Genomic DNA, 8,025 nt, shown 5'->3' with positions numbered 1-8,025 from the left:
TTTCCATTCTCCTCACTAAGGTAAATGCTGGGACGCTTCCTATTATACGCCATGGCCGCTCCCCTCTCACACTTCACCACCCCTAACCTGTGGGCTATTTGTCTAAGAATTAGCAACCACCACTGCACTCAGTCCACTTGTGCCTCCAGCTACCAGTTTGTTCCGAACTACCGTACGTGGCGTTTGCTAGTTTTGTAGGCTGCTTATCAAGTGGCTCGGGTTGACTCTCCCAACATGTATCAAATTAGCCTACTAGGCCTATTTGTTCCTGTAACTGCTAAACATTGGGAATAAAGTTAAAAATCCGTTTTAGGTCAAATTATGACGAATAAAAGGGATTTGTTACTGCCTGTGTTTACCATTAGCGCCTATTTTGCGACAAACCCTTATTTGGGTGGCTAATACGTTATTTTTAAATTGTATTTTATTTTTAATTTCCGCCTCTGTGGTGTAGTGGTTAGCGTGATTAGCTGCCACCCCCAGAGGCCCGGGTTCGATTCCCGGCTCTGCCACGAAATTTGAAAAGTGGTACGAGGGCTGGAACGGGGTCCACTCAGCCTCGGGAGGTCAACTGAGTAGAGGTGGATTCGATTCCCACCTCAGTCATCCTGGAAGTGGTTTTCCGTGGTTTCCCACTTCACCTCCAGGCAAATGCCGGGATGGTACCTAACTTACGGCCACGCCCGCTTCCTTCCCTCTTCCTTGTCTATCCCTTCCAGTCTTCCCATCCCCCACCAAGGACCCTGGTCAACACAGCAGGTGAGGCTGCCTGAGCGAGGTACTGGTCATCCTCCCCAGTTGTATCCCTCGACCCAGAAACTCCAGGACACTGCCCTTGAGGCGGTAGAGGTGGGATCTCTCGCTGAGTCCGAGGGATAAACCGACCCTGGAGGGTAAACAGATTAAGAAGAAGAAGATTTTACTTTTAATTCATTTTCTGCTTTGTTGGTCGGCCTGCGAGGTTACAAGGACATCCTTTTGATTTAGGAGTATCCTGACTGAGACGAGGCATAAATTTACACGATAACATTTTGTTAAATCATCTGTAGTCAACCGCAATGTAGCTGAAGAGTAAGTTGTTTCAGTAGTTTCAGTACAGTTTCATTGAGCCTTCAAATAATTCAGGTCAATGACAGTCTGGTACTTCCAAATGTAGCTCTTCTTTTTAGCCTTATTCCAATTATCTGACTCAACAACAATAATGTGGATTCAGACCAATTTTACGGCACTACTGAGACTGGTGGGGTGCAAGGCAGTTGGATGCGCAACAAATAGCCTCTCCAATTGCAAAAGTCAACCTCACCTTCCCGTGGTGAATGTGGGCTAATAACTCGCAGTCGCTTAAAACTAACTTCTTAAAGAAACTAAGAAAAGCAGCCGGACGGATCCTAAGACGATGACCTTTGGCTTGAAACAGAACATGAAAATTGGATTTTGGAACGCCAGAACACTGTATCAGACTGGGAAACTAACACAACTTGCTATCGAGGCAGAGAGGTACAGACTGGATATCTTACGAGTTAGTGAAGTAAGGTGGAATATATTTGGAGATTTAAGAACTTTGAGGGGACAAACATTCCTCTACTCTGGTAAGCCAAATGAAGACGACCCACATCAGGAAGGAGTGGCATTTCTCATAAACAAGAGATCAAAGAACAGTCTGATGGATAGGAAGCCCATCTCATCAAGGATTATCACTGCAAGAGGAAGATCAGGAATGTTTCGATTGTCCAATGCTACGCACCTACAGAAGAAGCTGAAGCAGATGATAAGGCTAAGTTTTATTCAGAACTACAGAGTACCATTCAGGCAATAAACAAAAGGGACATTGGGATTGTTATGGGAGACTTCAATGCCAAAGTGGGTTCTGAAAATCTGGGTCTTGAACAAGTAATGGAGCGACATGGACTTGGTACTAGGAATGAGAATGGAGAACTTTTGGTAGACTTCTGCGCGAGCAATGAACTTGTTATCGGTGGAACCCTATTCCCTCATAAAGAATCCCAGAAAGTGACGTGGATTTCACCAGACCGGCGAACTCAAAACCAGATCGATCACCTAGCAATTAGCAGAAGCTGGAGAAGGTCTCTTTTGGATGTCAGAAATCGAAGAGGTGCAGATATAGGCAGCGACCACCATCTAGTGACTGACAACATCCGAATTAAGATTGTAACTGCAAAGAGGCGATTTGAGCAATAAACGGAAAGATTTGATGTTGGAAAGCTAGATGATGATAGAAGTAAGGAACAGTTCAAGCTTGTCCTCAGTAACAGGCTTACAGCACTACAGTTAGATGAAGATGATGTTGAAGAACACTGGAAGAAAGTTAAAACCACTTTGACAGACACAACAAAAGAGGTACTTGGCTTCAAGAACATCAGGAGGAAAGACTGGATGACATCAAATACTTGGGAATGTATTGAACAACGTAGGGAACTAAAGTTGAATAATTGCAGGACACGAATCCAGAAGGTTGAACTCCAAGCGGCATACCATGCTAAAGATCGGGAAGTTAAGAAGAGTACGATAGCAGACCGGAAAAATGGGTATAAGACCTTGCTGAATTAGCGGAGACTGCAGCAAGAGATAGAAATATGAAAGGCTTGTATGACATCACAAAGAAACTTGCCAAGAAGAAATTTAAACAAAGTAGACCCATCAAGAACAAACAAGGATATATGCTCATTAGTGATGAAGCTAAGTTGAATAGATGGCGAGAACACTTCATGGAGGTGTTGGACAGAGAAAATATAGAGTAAGGTAGACAAATGGTAGAGGTGAACGAAGATTGTGAAGCTGATGGTATCAGCACTGAACCACCCTCAAGAAATGAGATAAAAGAAGCGATCAGCCAAATAAAGAATGGGAAGGCCCCAGGAGGGGATAATGCAGCACCTGAGCTTCTAAATGTGTACCCCGATATGACAGCCGATCTGTTGCATCCACTGTTCACAAAAATTTGGAATAGGGAAAGAATGCCAAAGGAATGGAGAGAAGGACTCCATGTGAAATTACCAAAGATAGGTGACATGACTAACTGTCACAACTGGAGTGGTATCACCTTGCTCTCGATTCCCAGTAAAGTGATGAAACGGGTGATCCTGAACAGGATAAAAGCAAGAATAGAAAACCAACTGCACAATGAACAAGCAGGTTTCAGGAATAACCGCTCATGCATAGACCAAATAAACACTCTACGAATTATTATTGAACAGTTTAATGAAAACAATTCTGGCCTGTATCTTATGTTTGTGGACTTCGAGAAGGCTTTCGATTCATTGAAAAGGAACACCATGTGGAGAACGCCACAGAAGTACGGCGTACCAACTAAAATCAGCAAAATCATAAAAGAGACTTACAACGACTTCACGTGTAAAGTAATCCATGAAGGGAGCTTTCGGAGCCTTTCTCCATAAATTCTGGTGTGCGGCAGGGGTGTGTCCTATCTCCAACTATCTTTCTCCTTGTTCTGGATGACGTCATGAGGAAAGTTACTGAGGGAAGGCAAAGTGGCATCCAATGAGGATTAGGTGACGGATTGGAGGCTTTGGAGTATGCCAATGACTTATGCCTATTGACTCAAAAACATACTGATATGGAGGGAAAGATACAGGATCTGGAGAGAGAGGCGGGAGTAGTGGGCCTCAGGATAAATGCCCAGAAAACAAAAGCAATGAATATCAACGTGAAGAGCAAACGGAAATTTAGAGTCAGTGATGAAGACATTAAAGAAGTCGAAGAGTTTACATATCTTGGCGGTGTGGTTACGCAGGATGGAGGAGCAGCTGCTAATGTCAAAATGAGAATCCACAAAGCAAATGCGGCATTCATACAACTCTATCCGATATGGAGGGCCAGAGAAATATCAATGAAATCCAAACTTCGCATTTTCCGAACAAATGTAAAAACAGTACTGTTATATGGTTGTGAAACCTGGAAAGTTACCTCAGAGATTACTCATAAACTACAGGTATTAATAGACAGATGCCTAAGGAGAATTAAACTTTTTTTCTGGCCAAAAGTAAATTCAAACGAAGATCTTTGGAAACAAACAGAAGAAGAGCCCATTGGCATACAAATCACGCGGAGGAAGTGGAAATGGATTGGCCACACACTGCGGAAGCAGCAGGATGCAGTGGAGAGAAAGGCTCTGTTTCGGAACCCCCAAGGGCAACGGAAGAGAGGTAGACCCAGGAAGTCATGGAGACGCAGTGTGATGGATGAGGCAAAACAAAAAGGGAAGACCTTTGGAGAACTCAAGACCCCTGCTCAACATAGGATACGCTGGCGCTGCTTTGTCGAAGCCCTATGCTCTGCAAAAGAGTAAAAGGAAATAATGAAATGAATGACTGGGACTGGTAATCAATACAAATCTGACCAGCGAAATTAGTTGTTTACTGTAAGTGAAGAGGTGTGCGTTGACGAGCTGTGGGACGCACTTGCTTACATCTACAGTATAGCCTATATATAAAATGTCCTGACTGACAGATTCATCATCACCGAGCCAAAACTGCGGGACATAAAGAAATGAAAGTTTGGGGATACATTTATATTAGAGTGTAGATTCTCACTAAGAAAGGATTTTTGGATATTCTGTCGCTAAGGGGGAGAAAAGGGGGTGAATTGTTTAATAACTTAATTTCACAGACGTAAAAATTGGAATTTGGAATCTCCTTTAAAAATAAAGAAATGCGGTTTTTTTTTTTGTTTTCGGAAAATCGCGTTAAGTGGGGTGAAAAAGATGAAAAGTGGTTGAATACCTTTTATGATGATACTTATATCTCGTAAACTGAATATGTTACGGACATGAAAATTGGTTTTTGGAATCACCTGTAAAACTAAAGAAGCACGGAAAATTTGTTTTCGGAAAATCCACTTAAGGGGAATTGAAAAAGGGGGTGGATTTGTAAAATGAATGTATCTACACTGTATCTCAAAATCTTAACATGTTACAGACGTGAAATTTGTTATTTTTAATCTTTTTTAAAATAAAGAAAGACGAATGTTTTGGTTTGCAGGAAAACACTTAACGGGGGGTACAAAGGACTGAAAAAGAGTTGAATTCTTTTTATTAGAATACGAATATCTCAAAAACTGAGGATGTTACAGGCGTGAAAATTGGTATTTGGAATCTCCTTTAAAAATAAAGAAAAACGTATTTTTTGTTTTCCGAAAATTCACTTTGATGTGGTGGGGGGGAGGAGGTTGTCAAACAGACCAAAGAAGGGGTTGAATTCTCTTTAAAACGATACTTATATCCCAAAAATTGAAGATGTTACCGACATGAAAATTTGTATTTGGCATCTTCTTTAAAAATAAAGAAAACGTATTCTTTTATTTTTGGAAAGTCCACTTAAGGTCTTAAGGCCTCCGCTTTGTCCAGCACAAATCTCACATGGAGTGACCGGAATTGGAACCACGGAACCCAGCGGTGAGAGGCCGGGGCGCTGCCACCTGAGCCACCCTGGTGTCTTTGTTATGGTCTGAGGTGCATCTTCCTGGTATGCAATGGGCCCCCTAGTTGTTCTGGAAGAGACTTTGAATGGTACGCGGTATGTTGAACTGCTCGGAGACCATCTCCACCCATTTTTGGCCTTTCAGCGCCCAGATGGTTCTGCAGTGTTTCAAGATGATAACGCGCCGTCACATCGCTCCCTCGTCGCCCGGGAATAGTTCCAGGAACACGCAGCGGAGGTCCAACGACTGCCATGGTCACCCAGGAGCCCCGATATGAACCCTATCGAGCATATCTGGGATGTCCTGGAACGCAGGCTCCGTGCCATGGATCATGCACCCACGAACAGACCAGCATTGGCGGCCGCTCTGCAAACGATTTGGTGTCATCTGCGTCCAGAGGACTACCAGGAACTTGTCGACTCACTTCCACGGCGTCTCACTGCAGTTCGCAGGGCCAGAGGAAGTCCCACACGCTATTAGGTGACTATCCCATGACATTTGCTAAGTCAGTGCGTATAATCTAACACCTCTAATATCGTCGTGGGTTACAGGTAAAGGAAAAACATATGCGACAGGTTATATTGGACAACATTATTATCCTGACCACAAAAGGGCGAACGAGCTAGCTGCGCTGTGCGGGCAGCATAGCTTTTACCTTGCGTCCGGAAGATGGTACGTTTGAATCTCACCATCGGCAGCCTTGAAGATGGTTATCCATCGTTTGCCATATTCACACCATTTTTACTTTAATTAAGTTTAATTAAGGTCATGACCGCCGCCTATCCAGTCCTAACTCTCCACTATCCCATCGTCGCCGGAAACCCACCTGCGTTAGTACGAACACCAGCAGAAAGAAAACCATACATGATTGACGTCAGGAAGGACATCTGCCCGTAGAACTCGGCCGAACGGACTTGCGTGAGGCAGATCGCAATGCATTCCCACCAAGTTATGGGGAAAGTGGCAAAGAAGGAAGGAAGGAAAGAAAGAAAGAATGAAAGAGAAGCATTAATAAACTTAAGCAAAAGGAAAGAAAGGTCTAATACGAATGATATTAACTTAGTTAGCCTTACATGGAATATTAAAACGTAATAGTGGTAGTGGAAGTGGGTATTATTTGAAGAAGTACGCCTAGTACAATTGGGCAATTACCCCTTCTTAACACTAATCAGAAGGCAAAAAGGAAGTGGTTCGAAAGAACAAAAGAAAGAGAACGGCCACGAAGGCTGTGAAAATGAAACACTCCCTAGGCTTCGCAAACCTAATACCGTTGTTGGGATCAAAAAGAACCAGGGTTGAACAATGGAAATCGGACTGGAAAGGAAACGCATCGCATATCTGCTTTTCCTTTACCTGTTCGATATTAAAGAGCGAACACCTAGCCGTCAGAAAGTGAAGGACTTCTGTATGTCAACAGCTAGCTCATCTTTCATACGTAGCGCAAATCGAACAGGGCAGTCTCCGGCTGGCAAATGAAGCACGTTTGTATACAGTACATCACATTTTCTCGAGAAGTACTTGTACAACTTTGTAAATAATCATGGCGTTGTATTATTACAATAATATTTGTAAGTTTAAGTACAGAAAACAGCGTAGTTTTATTTGAAAGAACAAAGTTAGAGCCATTATCTCAGCAGATTCTGACATGCTGGAAAAGTGTTGCTAGTTCAGTTAAGAGCCCCTTGGTAAAATTACTGAGAGCGAAAACAGAATCTTGTACGGTTCACGAGTTATTTGAGGTGGACATCTTAGCTGAATAGGAGCCTCCGTGGCTCAGACGGCAGCGCGTCGGCCTCTCACCGCTGGATACCGTGGTTCAAATCCCGGTCGCTCCATGTGAGATTTGTGCTGGACAAAGCGGAGGCGGGACAGGTTTTTCTCCGGGTACTCCGGTTTTCCCTGTCATATTTCATTCCAGCAACACTCTCCATTCTCATTTCATAGCATCTATCATTCATTAATAAATCACTTTGGGAGTGGCGACCCCATCGTACTAACAGCCTATATCTGCTTCATTCATTCCATCCCTGGCCCGGTCAATGACTGGAAAACAGGTTGTAGGTTTTCATTTTCATCTTAGCTGAATAACTCTGTATATTGCGACATGATAGCCGGGTGGCATAATCACTCAGCAAGGTGCCCACGGTTCGAGGTCCAGTCAGAGCACGTGGATTATTTTGAAATGATGATGATGCTTGTTGTTTAAAGGGGCCTAACATCTAGGCGAGGACGAAGAATGAATGGTTGGATATGAATTTAAAACAATCAGTGGATCCGACCCGCAATACCTCACATTCACAAAGACTGGCGTAAAACAATAGTATTACTGACCAAGGGACTGCTTCTATAGCATAATACTGAATGCTTGTAGTTTACAGGAGTCCAGAATCCAAGTCATCGGCCCCTCATAATGGTTCTTATCGCTAGGAAAGTAGAACCATGTTATTTGTCATGTTGCTGTCCGACTCCATGGCTAAATGGTTAGCGTGCTGGCCTTTGGTCACAGGGATCCTGGGTTCGATTCCCGGCAGACTCGGGAATTTTAACCATGATTGATTAATTCCGCTG

Source organism: Anabrus simplex, chromosome 2 (assembly GCF_040414725.1).
Source record: "Anabrus simplex isolate iqAnaSimp1 chromosome 2, ASM4041472v1, whole genome shotgun sequence".
Classification (NCBI taxonomy): domain Eukaryota; kingdom Metazoa; phylum Arthropoda; class Insecta; order Orthoptera; family Tettigoniidae; genus Anabrus; species Anabrus simplex.
Note: the sequence above shows the minus strand (reverse complement) of the source record.